General features: G+C 37.4%; 1 long non-coding RNA gene across 2 annotated transcripts in view; it reads right to left on the minus strand.

The window, feature by feature from the left end:
- Window positions 1–314: 314 nt before the first annotated feature.
- The window catches only part of LOC112921922 (uncharacterized), an 87,898-nt gene continuing 73,253 nt past the window's right edge, over window positions 315–14,959 (minus strand). For both annotated transcript variants that reach the window (XR_011997098.1, XR_003235341.2), the window contains exons 2-3: window positions 3,999–4,064; window positions 315–3,173 (exon numbers count right to left, since the gene is read on the minus strand). This is a non-coding gene — a long non-coding RNA (uncharacterized lncRNA). The remainder of the gene's footprint in view (window positions 3,174–3,998; window positions 4,065–14,959) is intronic.

The following is a 14,959-nucleotide window of genomic DNA, read 5'->3' on the forward strand; positions in this document are numbered from 1 at the left end:
TAAATATGCATGCTCTGTTATCTGAAGGGTTTGGCAAGATGAAGAGGCTGGGTGAAACTAAGCCAATGCCATGCTCTCTTTGCTCTCTCTCTCTGGATGTTCCACTGGCATTGTGTTCTCCCTAAGTCTTGGGCTTTATGAAGCTTACTGCTCTGTGCCCACTGGGGTCCTGCATTCTTTACAACAACTGTAGCAGAAATCCCTGCTGTTTAGAAGTGGCTTGAACCTTCCAACAACATTGAAAATACTTCAACCTCGTTATAGCAGAGGAGTGAGTTGAATGTTCTTTTGTGTTGGAGGAATTTTCCACAAGATTTCTTTTTTTTTTTTCCACAAGATTTCTGAGGATTTATTCTGATTGAAAAATAGGCAGCGTCCTAAGACACATGCAGGTGATCTTGTAGGAATAATTACATACTTTATCTGGGCCCAGTTGATAAGAAGGGCTTGCCCTTCCTTGGAGTGCTTCCTTTCTAGAGGAATGTATGAGATCACCCACCTGTAGAATTTGGAGAGAGAGGTGTTGCTTTCATTTGAAGAATTTCACTCAATAAGATATTAAGCAACTTGTTCCAGTTCAACAAAATAGAGTTCAGTCAAATTCCCATTTCAAATATTCCAGAGCTGTATGGAGTAGTAGAGAAGGCTTTAGCTTTGGACATTGAAACAGTCTATTTGAGTTCTGGAAATACCCCTTACTAGCTGTATGACCATCCACAGAATAGCATCTGAGCTTCAGCTCTTAAAGAAGGAATACAGTCTACCTTTCAGGGGTTGTTGTTAGTCCTATGAAAAATGCCTTTAGTCTACCACAAATATAATAGATACTAATAAATAATAAATCCTATAATTATTAGTTTTATCACTATTGTTTCCAAAAGGCTGCTTGCTTTAAGACTGGCACTTATGATATAAGTCATGATAGAACCCAGAAATTATGCTTAGAAAACTTTAAGTATAAAACTTATACATGAAATTCACCTGACTGCATGATATGGTAGTTTCTTGTTCATCAAAAGTACCATATACCGATCTGATGATTTCATAAAGGAAAGTTACATGTATGAGCTAATGGAAAAGAAAGAATTTGCGTTTTCATCCTAATTTCTCCTGTCTGGCTCTATTGTGTGATCTTAAGCAAGTAAGTACATTTTTCCATCTCTTTGGGGAGGGAGAGCAGAGGGCTTTATCTACAATATCAAGGCTATATCTGTGTAAATTATTTCCAAGAGACGAGTGAGAGTGACTGCAATATTGTCCCTCAAGTACTTGGCATTCCTTGGAAGAAAACATGATGTAATTGGACTTTAATAACTTGGATGAAAATGTATCCTAGGGCCATAAAATGTTTCCTTACAACATTAGATCTAGGCGAGTTATTATGATTACCTCCTAAGAAGTGTTCAGATTAACGGATATGTGATTATAAAGTCCATTACAAAGGCAGAATCAGAAGAAGGAAAAGATACAGAAAAGTACCCTGATATTTCAATGCTTCACACCCTTGGACATTTTAGGCAGAGAAGTTATTTTATCATTTGTATTGCCAGGCTCAGTGGGGGGAGTAGATAAATGAGGAGGCCTGTCCTGAAAATCATTTCCACCTTCATACTTCCTTTGTATCACAGGCTGCTTACAGGAACTTCCTTCTATCACAGGGTGTAGGTAAGAGCAATGATATGAAAGTCAAAACATTTGGGTGTACGAGTTCTGCCTCCAGCAAGTATGTGATTCATACAACATCCATTCAGCAAATTCTGAGTACCTTCTGTGGGAGGTGTTATACATATACAAACATAAATACATGATTCTTGATCTCAGTTAAAAACAGTCTAGTGGAGGAGACCAGATGTTTGGTGCAAATACACTCTTTACAGATTCCTGAAGCATTTTATGGCTGTTTCCCACTGCTGATTATTCCTAGTCAGTTATGCTAAACTTATCCCCACCACTCCGTTATTATTGATGGATTCAGGGATGGATGTGGGTCTCAGCCAATGTGGGGTATTAAAACACTAGAAGTGACTTTCTAGAGATTTCTAGTAGGAAAAAAAAGAAACCAAAAGAAAAAAAGAAACCCAAAATGAAACTCTTTCCCTAGAAAGAGTCTGGCTGATCTTAAAAGAACATGTAATACCCATAAGTGAAAAGATGATGCTAGACTAAAGATGATGTTAAAGCTGCTTATAGCAGAGCAGAGAGAGAGAGAGAGAGAGAGAGAGAGAGAGAAACTGCCCCAAACAACATAATTAAGCAACTAGTTGAATCTTGCTCTGCATTTGGACTTCATGTTATATGAGTTAATAAATGACTTTATTGCTTAAGCCAGCCCAAGATAAATGTTCACTTACTTGCAGCCAAAAGCATTCTAACTGAATATGGGTTTAATTTAGTGCTTTTCATGGCCCCTGTCATGACAGTCCTCTCAGATTCATTTTTAAGGCACAGACTCTCAGGGCACCTGGGTGGCTCAGTTGGTTAAGCATCCAACTCTTGATTTTGGCTCAGATTGTGATCTCAGTGCGGTGAGATCAAGCCCCATACTGGGCTTCACACTCGCCAGGGAGTCTGCTTAAGATTCTCCCTCTCCCTCTGCCCCTCCCCTTTGCTTATTCTCTCTTTCTCTGTGTCAAATAAGTAAATATTAAAAAGAGAGAGAGAGATACACACAGACTCTCAGATGATGTATATGGAGAATCAGAACCTCTGATCCACATGTACCAAAATGAGGCCCATGGGTCAGGGTTTTTAAGAAGCATCCTAGGTGATTCTTATGGTCAGCAAAATTTGAGATGATTCTTCTGCTTGCTATAGTAGAGGCAAGAATTAAGTGCAGGCAAAGCAATCCACTAAGCCTGGAGGAGTTACAAATTGGCTTCTCAAAGGGATATTTGATCTGTGCCTTGAAGAATGAATGGGGGCTTGCCAGGCTGAGAAGAGATGGAAAGATGGTCCCAGCAAAGGGAAGTTCAAAAAATCCTTATCACTATGGTCTTGGTTGCCTCATCTATAAAATAAAGTCATCAGAAAAGCATGCCCCTTTTTCTTCTAATGCCCTCTGTGTTGATGATAACTTTAGAGACCAGGCAGCTTCAATGTTGTTTGCCACTCGATCCACCTCAAAAATGTTCAGTGTAGTCACTTGTGGAATTTTCTTCATCAGAACTTTTCTACTGGAAAAATAGAAATATTTGGTAAGCTTTACTCTAATACAGCTATCATACAGGTGGAGACTATCTTATCCACTTTTGTATTCATGTGGCCTTTCAGAGGACCTGGCCCGCATACACTCAAATATAGTTGCTGCTTAACTGAATTGAATTAATTATATTCAATTGTTCAATTTCATATAGACCCTTTAAAGATTCATTTCATATGTAAAGTGAATAATAATTTAATTATAGTGATGATACTATCAATTACATAAATATTTGGACTTTCCTTAACCACCTCATTTTTTTTTAAATCACCCAATCATTCAGCACATATTTATAGAACATTTTCTAGGTGTCACGTACTATTCTGGGCACTGAGAATAAAGCAGTAAACAAAACACAAAAATTCATATCTTTATAGGCTTACAGTCTGGTGGAAGAGTAGAGACATCATTTCTATTTCTAACCTAAATTCAGGCATAGTTATCTATAATTCATAGAAGAGGAAAACTTCAAAGAATTTCATATCTTTATGAGGTCACTCATTCTGTCAAACTTGTGATAGAAACCAGAAGTTACGTGACTTCCAGCAATGAGCATACCATTCCTTCACAGAGACTGTGAAACACTTAATGAGACTCTCTGCATATGAGCAAGTATTTAAGTTCTTTCCATGTGTCAGGCTCCTCCTAGATCTCTGAGAATATATTTAAAACCCATAAGATATAGTACTTGTCTTAAAGAAACGGTTGCTTCCTTTTCTCTGCACCCCTCACCTACTATGCCTCCCTGGGTAAGAAAACATAAGCACACACAAGTTTCACAAAAACAGACTCCACTTACCTGGGTCAGTGTTCCTAGAAGTCAAAGCAAAGGGAGGGCAGGCCAACACTCAGGAAGTTGTAGTAACTAAATAAAGGAAACTGTTGTAAAGTCACTTGATTTAGGCTATTTTCTACTCATGCCTTAAAAATATCTTTTTCTAGGGCTGTGGCGTATTTGGGACAGGACTTCTTTTTTTAGTTCAAAGAACCACAGTGGTTTTCACAACATTGGGGCCTAATATCCTTTACACAGTACAGAAACAATTCATTTATCCAGAGATACTTTCGAGGAGCATCTACAAATGAAACATAGACCCAAACTAAGGCCTATCTGAGCAGCTGGAAGAGAAGTCCTGAATTCACGCATGTTCTGATATGCTAGTGCTTTACTCTTTGCACTGTCCTTAGATCCTCTTCCCAGGAGCTTTACAACCCCAATAATGATTAAGTGGCAACAATCATGAGAATAAGTAAGGACACCTACCCCTCTGGGAGTACTTATTCACACACAACACCTTATTTCATCTTTCCACCAATCCTATAAAGTGAGTGTAATTATTATGCCCATTTTTAAATGAAGGAACTGAAATTTTAGAGTTTAATTTATTTTTCAGTGTCAAAAAGGTAACCAGTAGGGAAATAAGAATTTTAATGTCTTTATATATCTATCTGTCTCTAAAATATAATCTTTGCCTTCAATGATCTGACTTCCTAACCCACGGTATCTAATAAATGGAAAGAGGTGGAAACAAGGCAGATAAATAGAGAGAGAAAGAATTTATAAAAGAAAAATGCACAGGAGCTCTGAACATATTAGTCTAGTGGCTTGCAACCCTCTACCCTTCCCTGGCTTCTAGGATAGCACATTAATTAAGATATATAAAGAAAATTCTGAGTCATGAAGTGAAAGTAGAATTCCACTGAATCCTTTGGTCTAAGGTAAACAGAAGAGATGTCTGCATTTTCAAAACATTTCTACATAAATTATTAAAATTGAGTTTAGGTACTTAAAATTCACGAAGCTTTATTTTTTATTTTTTTTTCACTAAACTTTAGATACATGAACTATTTGCTTGCATTGAACAGCTCACTTATAGCTGTTAATATTGCTAATATTGCCTTTATGTCTCTGCTGAATATCCCTACCATTTTTAGCACAATAACAAGGATTTAGATATCTTATGGTAGACATGTGTACACAATGTTAACCAGCCGAGGAGACAAAAATAATAAAGAAGAGCTGATTCTATCATTAAGATTTGTACCAAACTGAACTTTGGAATTCAGTGTTCAAACAGTCACTGGTTTGAAGAACCAAATTACTGGATATTATTTTTATTTCCACTGAGGCAACATGAACAGAGAAGTATTTATTACTATTTTTTACTAATAAAGATAGATGTTCTTGCTTATCCTTCACTGTATTTAAAAGTCTGTGTGTAAAGAAAGATTATATTACTAATAAGACCACTGATATTAAGCATGTAAGAATAATCAAAGTCTGGGCACCTGGGTGACCAGTTGGTTCAGCATCCGACTCCTGATTTTTTTTTTTAAAGATCTTATTTATTTATTCATGAGAGACACAGAAACATAGGCAGAGGGAGAAGCAGGATCCCCTCAGGTCATGATCCCCAGAATCCTGGGATCATGACCTGAGACAAAGGCAGACACTCAACTACTGAGCTACCCAGGCACCATCTGACTCGATTTTGACTCAGGTCATGATCTGATGGTCATGAGATTGAGCCCCACATTGTGTTCCACACTCAGCAGGGAATCTGCTTGAGATTCTTTCCCTCTGCCCCTCTTCCTGCTTGCACAGTCTAAATAAATAAATAAATAAATAAATAAATAAATAAATAAATAAAATATTAAAAAAAATCAAGGTCAACTTGCCATTATGGCAAATACCCAAGAAAAGAACAGAGAGCAGTGCTGTTGTAGGAAGCCCAGCAAAATTATTCCTGGTGGTTTATGAATATGAATGAAGCTGCTTTGAACACCTCTTTTTCACCTTATTTTCAATAAGTTTATTTGTGTACTGGCGTTATTAACTATATTCAGTGAATTGATCAATTTACTACCTTCTCATGAAAAATAAATATATTTTTCCCTTGGAAAGCCCCCCAATATCTTCACTGAGTATATTTTTCCCAACTACCAGTGTACTCAATGTGTTTTACTCTGCTTGCCACTCCCCACAACCCCCCGACCCTGGCACAGCCTCTCATGCTCATACAAACACATCTTCACTGGTTAGAAACCTTTCTTCCTTATGACATGCTACTGCCAAGATGAGGAATGGCAGAGAATAGAGTCACAGGGTTTTGTTTTTCAATGCAACCAATACTACTTCCAAGAAGAATGACACTGATTTGCTCTCAACTGAAGGCAAATATTTGCTATTATTTAAAAAAAGGGATTTTTCATTTTCAAGCAAACATATTTGCCAACTTCTCTGATTCCCACTACAACACCTTGGGCTTTCTGTAAGCCAGAACAAATTCAACTTTCTCTTAAATTTTTATGTGTCATCTCTGTGTATTAAAGGAAGTAACTTTCCAAACATTTCCTGATATTTTGCCTCATTAGCCTCTCAGTATATTTTTTAACCAACATCTGTGATCCTCTGATGTAACCGTAATTGCAAAGTAGGGGATTAGTCAGTGAGAAGATTGGAGAAAGGAGATGTATTAATAAGATAGATTTTTCTTACAGAAAAATATACATTTACACCAAAGAGGAATACATTGCTCACTCCTTGTACTAAGACATCAGAACAGCCTTAACTGCAAATAAAAATTTCTGTCTTTATTTCAAATCAAATTATGTTTTTAACATGGGCAAACAAATGGATTTTTATTATTTACTGTATTTTTTTAAAGATTGATTTATTTATTTGAGAAAGAGAGAAAGCACAGGCTAGTAAGTGTGGAGAGGAGCAGGGGGTGAGAGAGAATCTCAAGCAGACTCCCTGCTGAGCGGGGAGCCCAATGCAAGGCTCCATCTCACAATCCATGACATCATGACCTGAGCTAAAACCAGCAGTCTGGGGATCCCTGGGTGGTGCAGTGGTTTGGCGCTTGCCTTTGGCCCAGGGCGCGATCCTGGAGACCCGGGATCAAGTCCCACGTCGGGCTCCCGGTGCATGGAGCCTGCTTCTCCCTCTGCCTATGTCTCTGCCTCTCTCTCTCTCTCTCTCTCTCTGTGACTATCATAAATAAATAAAAATTAAAAAAAATAAATAAAACCAGCAGTCTGTCACTCAACCAACTGAGCTACCCGGGTTCCCTGTATTTACTGTATTTTTTGCCTCTCAGTTTCTTTACTAAAGTTATTTTCTTTTCCAATATCTTCAATTTTTATTGTACTGATTTTAGCATGTTTTTTTAAAAAAATATTTATTTAAGAGAGAGATAATGAGAGAGAGCATGAGCAGGGGGAGAGGGAGAAGCAGGCTCCCCACTGAGTAGGGAGACCATTGTGGGGCTCAATTCCAGGACCTGGGGATCATGACCCAAGCTGAAGGCAGACAATTAACCAATTGAGCTACTCAGGCACCCCAGCGTGTTTGTTACAATGTTTTGACTTAATTTGTTATTGCTGCTATTGTTTTGTTTCTTTGCTTTGTTTGGCCAGAGTGGAAGTTGAGAATTGATCGACATTTCATCTGACAAATAGTCCTGGCAAGTCCAGGGCATTTATCTAATTAATCAAAGATATGCCATTCCATGCCATGCATGCTTTGCACATGTCTACATATGACGTTTGAAAAAGAACAATCCAAAACATTTTATCTCTAAGTTAGAAGATGATTTTTCAGATCAAGTTGGTCTTCTTTGGAAGAAACTTACTTTTCCCAGTAGTCAAACAAAAGACATTTCATGGCATGCCTGGGTGGCTCAGTGGTTGAGTGTCTGCCTTCAATTCAGGGCATGATCCCAGAGTCTGTGGATTGAGTCCCACATTGGGCTCTCTGCATGGAGCCTGCTTCTCCTTCTGCCTATGTCTCTGCCTCTGTGTGTGTGTGCCTCTCATTAATAAATAAATAAAATCTTAAAAAAAAGACTTTTCACAATTAGACATCATCCTTCAGATTATTTGTCTCTCAATTGAAAACAGAAATATAGAAGACAACCCTGCAGTTGGAGATTTCTGTACCTTCCATGTCTCTAAGCAAAATATTATCTGAAACAGAGAAGAGAATGTGGCTTATCAGGGATCATACATAACCTTATTATTAAAATCAGCCCAACTGCACTTAAAGAAAATCACCATGTATTTTTGGCTGGGTTCCTCAGAAGCAGAGTCTGAGATGAGGATTCACTTGCTGGTGATTTTTTAGAGTAGTGTCGCCAAGATAAACTAGTAAAAGATTGGGGAGGAAGGACTAGGGTCAGGCCAATCCTGTGGGGAGCTCTGGAATGTAGTTTGCACCTCATAGTTTGTCAAAACTCAAAGCACAAGAGCTGGGCTTTCTTAATCATGTAAAAGTCAGCTATTGGCTATAAACTGCTCAAGAAGCATGGGAGTTCCTAAGCATCCAGAGGGAAATGTCTTGGTAGCCAAAAGGAATTTATATAAAGAGGTAGTGTCTGTTGGAAGCAAAGAGCACAGAAAGTTGAATGATTCACAGATGATGAATGATAAAGGGTATCTGAGGGGAACTCGAAGGAGCATTGACAGTATTTGCTATGCAATGTCTATTTCCAGAAATATTTGCACCTATTTTGTATGCTGTTCATTCAGTGTCAAAATGTACTATGAATCTAGTTCAGAGATGCTGCATAGAAATAGAAGGTGAGCCGGGGCACCTGGGTGGCTCAGTGGTTGAATGTCTGCCTTTGGCTCAGGGCATGATCCCAAGACCCTGGGATTGAGTCTTGCATCAGGCTCCTGGCAGGGAGCCTGTTTCTCACTCTGCCTATGTCTCTGCCTCTCTCTGTGTGTCTCTCATGAATAAATAAATAAAATCTAAAAAAAAAATGTGAGCTAAGATGGCCAACAGGTACATGAAAAAGGCTCAACATCACTACTTATGAGGAAAATGTAAATCATAACCATGATGAGACATTGCCTCACATGTTAGAATGGCTACTAATGAAAAGACAAGAAATAACCAGTGTTGGCAAGCATGTGAAGAAAAGGGAATCCTTGTGCACTGTTGGTGGGAATGTAAATTGGTACAGCTACTATGGAAAATAGCATGGCGTTTCCTCAAAAAATTAAAAATAAAACTACCTTAAGATCCAACAATTACACTTTTAGATATTTAGTCAAGAAAAACAAAAACACTAATTCAAAAAGATATGTTCACCTCCATGTTCATTGCAGCATTATTTACAATAGCCAAGATAGGGAAGCAACCAAAGTATCTGTTGATGGATGAATGGAAAAGAAAATGGCTGTGCATACACAAACACACACATACACAGAGAAATATTATTCAGCCATAAAAAGGAAATCTTGACACTTATGACAACATGGAGGGATCTTGAGGGCATTATGCTGAGTGAGATAAATCAGACAGAGAAAGACAAATGCTATATGATTTCATTTGCATGTGGAATCTATAAAAAAAGAAGAAAAAGAAGATAGAATAGATAGAGAACAGATTGGTGGTTGCCAGAGGCAGGGATAGGAGGTGGATGAAATGGATGAAGGGAGTCAAAAGGCACAAACTTCCAATTATAATAGAAATAATCACTGGAAGTAATATATAGCATGGTGAGTATAGTTAATAATAATTATTGCACACTGGAAAGTTTCTAGGAGAGTAAATCTTCACATATTTTCATCACAAGTAAAAGAAAAATTTTAAATATGTACGATAATATGTTAAGTAGGCTATATTAACTAGGCTTATTGTTGTGATCATTTCTCAATATATACAAATATCAAATTGTTTTGCTGTATACTTGAAACTAATACAATGTTACTTGTCAATTATAACTTAATTAAAAATAATTAGACTGAGAAAAAAATTTTAAGAGAAATAGAACATGAACTAAATATGTAATCTATAATTTTCAAGCAGCTTCAGTGAAGAAAATAAAAATAGATAAAATTAATTTTAACAATGTTTTATTTTATGCAATATATCAACATGTAGTTGATATATATTAATAAGATGGTTTGTGTTATGTGTCTGTAATTAATTGGCCTTCAAAATCAAATATGTATTTTGTGCTTATTGTACATCTCATTTTAGACCAGTTTCATTTAAAGTGTTCAATAGCTGCATGTGACTAGGGGCTACTGCATTGAACAGTGTAGATCTAACAGGTTTCTTGAGCTAATACATTGGGCTTTTACTGAAGTAAAATCAGAAAAAAAAATTTTAACCTGGAAATGAACTCTTCTACAATATACTATATATAATATAGTCTAAGGGAAAACAGTACAATTCTTGAATCATCCTTTTAAAAAAATACTCCACCTCCTTCCACAAGGGGGCCCCCTATGGCTACCTTTGTACAACATGACTGTCCAATTGGACATCCTTGATTGGATCCTGATAATTTGGCTCAAATTGGCCCAACTCTATTCACTTTCCTGAGCATAACCTGTTTCCCAATGGCTAGCCAAATCTTGTTTCCAGCACCTCCTGAGGCGTGGCTTCTTTTTTGCCCTTGGGTTTGTTGAAATAAGACTATAACCTTTAAAAAAACATCCTTTATTTTTACTCAGTTGCTTGCAACCCAAGTAATCTTAACTAGAATGAAAAGTGTTATCCAAGTGCAGAGACACTGTGAATCTCCCTGGCTCAAGTCAAAGACCATTGAATCTTGCTCATACTGGACTGGGTAGACAATAGACCATGAAATGATGTTCACGTTCACTGTCTTGAGATCCAGACCAATAGGTCTCTTTAATAAGCTTTAGAGGATGTGGTTACAAAATGTGAGATTGTCATATAATTGTGTATAATTCTTCCTTGGAAACCCCAGATAAGTACAGCAGGACAAGGAAACAGGGTCAACCTAGCAGGAAAGAGATTACAAAAGTGCATTTATAACCCTGTTACCCTACAGTTTGTTGTCAACTCCGAAGCCAGGAAGGTTATTTTAAAATCTACATCAGATCATGTCACTTTCTTCCTAAAAATATTCAGATGGTCTCTTACATCACTCTGAGTAAGAGGCAAAATCCTTGAATTGATCCACAGAGCCCCATCGGAGCTCACCTTTAAGTACTCTCTGACCCGTTTCTTGTTACTATTCTCTTTACTCATTCCACACTGGATCCTTCACTGTGGCTCAGATATGCCCTCCATGCTTCCACATTGGGTCCTTTGCACTGAACCCTCTTTCTGAACCAGTCTTACTTCTTCCCTCACCTTCTTTAACGCATTCCTCAAATGTCACTTCTTAATTAGGCCGACCGTGACCATTTTCTTAAAATTACCACACATTCTCATTGGAAGCACTGCCTAAATCCTCTTAGCCTACTCTACTATTCTTTTTAACTAATATGCCACATAATATGTGCATTTATTTTGTTTATTGTTTATTTGTATATTCTTCCACCATAGAAACCCTAACCCTGACTTCCAAGAGGCCAGAATTTTGTTTTCACTGATCTATATCAACAAAGTATACATTGATGTATACTTGAACTTTGTGTTATATGTATTAGGAATTTATTCTATATTTGTTGAATGAATAAATAATGAACACATGCTGCCAAAATTAAGTATTTGAGAATAAAAACAAAAAATTAATTGGGAACATTGCCATATTTCAGGGGCTAAATTATTGTTTAGTCTCCTTTCTACTGCTAAGATTGGCACACTGATTGTGAAAATGTGGAGTTATTTAAATTAGAATAGATATCTCTATCAGGAACTAGAGATATTCAAAACAGCATGGTTACAACTCCCTTCAGACAGCTCCACCTGCTTTGACCATTGAGTTTGTGGAAGTCCAAGGCAATTTCTGTTTCAAAGTCAATTCAATAAGTAGAACAGAAATGCAGTAGAGATTTCCTTCCCTATTTTGCCTCTGCTTCTTTCTTGGTGTCTACCAGTGATATCCATGAAACAAACAGCAAATATGTAAAAACAGAGATAATGTCAGCAAACATGGGGGAGTAGGCAATTCTACAGCCCATTTTACCAACAGAACAGAAAATTCAAGCAGAATTGTCAGAATTAACTTTGTCAGAAATCTGGAAAAAAAAAGTTTTCAAAAGTTTACAGCAACCAAATGGTAGGAAGCTATGTTATATATTTACTTGCCCTTGCTTTATGCATTCCACAGCTTGGTGGTTGTCTTAAAGACAGTAGCTCATTTTCTCAGTGTGTTGCCTGAGTCCCTGATCTGGAAGGAGCAGAACAGACCTTGTTTGCAAAAGATTGTATTTGTCCGTTCTCATCTGCCTTGGGACTGCCTAAAGGGCTTAGCCTTTGTTTCCTCTCTTCAGGAACTCACTTCCTCAAAAACATCATAAAGACAACAAACAAACTATAGTCCCTTGTGTCAAAAGATTGTGTCTGAGGCATTCAATAGGACACTAGGGACTCTGGGAACAAAAGCTTGGAAGAAGATTCTTTCAGAAATTAGGTCACCAAAAAAGTACATGTGCATACCGGAGAACTTAGAGAGCCAAGCATATGGCCAGGGCAGGCTCCACGCTCAAGAAAGATGAATGAGAGAACCCTAAGCTTTCACCTCCAGGCTGATCTCAAGGTTCACAGCGAGGAAGACTTGGAGGCTAAGGCAGAGCTGTAAGTGACCTGGCTAAGTGTTGGAAGAGTGCTCTAGCACATAGCCAATGTGAAAAGACTAGAATAAGTTTATTATCATTGTTATTGTTGCCATCATCATCAGTATTATCTGTGTTTCTTTTTTGTTTTCCCATTCTTTTTCCATTTTTGTGAGGGCAGGAGCTTGGCATTCAAGGAAAGATCTGTCAAAAAACTAGCTGACCACTATTTATTCCTTTAACAGAGATTTCTGAGGCCATACATGATAAAAGTACTATACTTGATAAAGAGTCAGTAAAGTCATTGGAAAAACAGCTAGAGTCTGCAGCAAGTGATGAAAATGAGCCGGGGGCAAAGTGGAGCATCTCCTTGCCATAGCTACCATGCTATAATATTCAAAAATGTTTACTTCTAACTAAAAAACAAGTACACAGCATGCAAAGAAACAAGAAAATATGTCTCTTCACAGAAGAATTTTATAGAAACTATCCTTGGGAATGCATAGACATTTGACTTGCTAACGGAAGAGTTTAGATCGACTGTTTCAAATATGCTTAAATTGCTAAAGGAAATCATGGACAAAGAGCTCGAGAACACCAGGAGGATCATGTATAAACAAACAGAAAATAACAACAAAGGGATAGGAATTTTAAAAAGAAACCAAACAGAAATCCTAGAGCTGAAGATTTTATAACTAAAATGAAAAACTCACTAGGGTTATTTTTGAGTTAATTGTTATGTATCTGTTTGGGCTGAAGGATAACCAGAGAGTTACTAAAATATTTCTGGGTCTAAAAGGATGTTTCCAGAAGAGATTAGCATTTGAATTCCCAGAACGAATAAGGATGGTCTTTACCAATGCTGATGGGCATCATTCAGAAGGAAGGGCAAATTTGCTGTCTTTGCTGGAGCTGGGACATCCATCTTTTCCTTCCCTTAGACATCAGCACTCCTGTTTCTCAGACCTTATACCATTACTCCCACCCCATTTCTTTAACTTCTTGGTACTTACCCAAGAGAAATGAAAACATGATCATAAAGAGACTTACTTACACATGAATACTCATAGGAACTTTATTCACAATAGAAAAACAAACTTTAAAGGAAACCATTTAAATGTACATCGGCAGGTGCATAGATAAACAAAATGTGGGATATATATATATATACACACACACACAATGGAATGCTACTTAACAATATAAAGAAATTAACTATCAATACATGAAAGAATCTCAAATGGTTATGGTGTTGAGTAATCCAGACACCATCAAGTACATTCTGTATAATATCATTTATATGAAATTCTATTACAGGCAATACTAATCCATAAGGGGTATGAAAGACCAGTAGTTACCTGGATCCTGGAATTGTGGGAGGTGGGAAGGATTGGAAGAGAACTGGCGGGGGGGACATTTTGTGCGAAAGTGCTGGACATATCCTTTATCTTAATTGCATTGGTGGTTAATTCCATGTATACATTTGTTGAACCTTATCAAACTGCACACACAGAAGTTTATCATATGCAAAATATACTTCAATGAAGTGGATTAAAAGATATAAGGAAAATTAGACATAGAAGAACTTTTGAAATAATGAATTTTCTTTTGCTCAAGTCAACTAAACTCAGGTCTCATGGACTTATAAGACCTGGGGATAGAAGATTAAAAGACAAAAAAAACTGAACTGCAAATAAGAAAATTAGAGTACGATTCAGTAGCATCTCTTAGAATCTTTAAGCTATGATGTAGAAGATATTGTAGCCCATGTGACAGACACCTTTACCCAAGGGAGGAGAAGGATTTACTTCCTAATCAAGGCACTAGCTAGAACACGTTAAAGCATGTTAAAAGTCATAGTGGAACTGGCAGACTGATCAGACAGGAAATAAGCCAACTTCTCCTATTAGACAGGAGAAAGATTGTATAAGGAGACTGTGGTGATGTGTTTGTAATCTACTATGTTGGTTGCTCTTAGGTCATTCTCTCCCTTTGAATCTGAGCTGGACTTGTGTGACTTGCTTAACTAATAGAGCGCAGTAGAAGGGATTCTGGTTAATTTCTGTGACTGAGCCTCAAGAGTTAGTTATACAGCTTTTATCTCTATTTCTATCTCTACTGTTCCCTTTTGGAAACCAGCTATTATGTAAAAAGTGTGGTTATTCTGAAACCACCATGCTCTGAGGAAACCCAGTCTATCCATGGAGAGAGGGAGGAGCCATGGGAAGGACCCCAGGGGATAGAAGACTCACGTGGAATAGCGGAAATGAC

The sequence above is a fragment of the Vulpes vulpes genome, chromosome 14, assembly GCF_048418805.1.
Source record: "Vulpes vulpes isolate BD-2025 chromosome 14, VulVul3, whole genome shotgun sequence".
Taxonomy (NCBI): Eukaryota; Metazoa; Chordata; class Mammalia; order Carnivora; family Canidae; genus Vulpes; species Vulpes vulpes.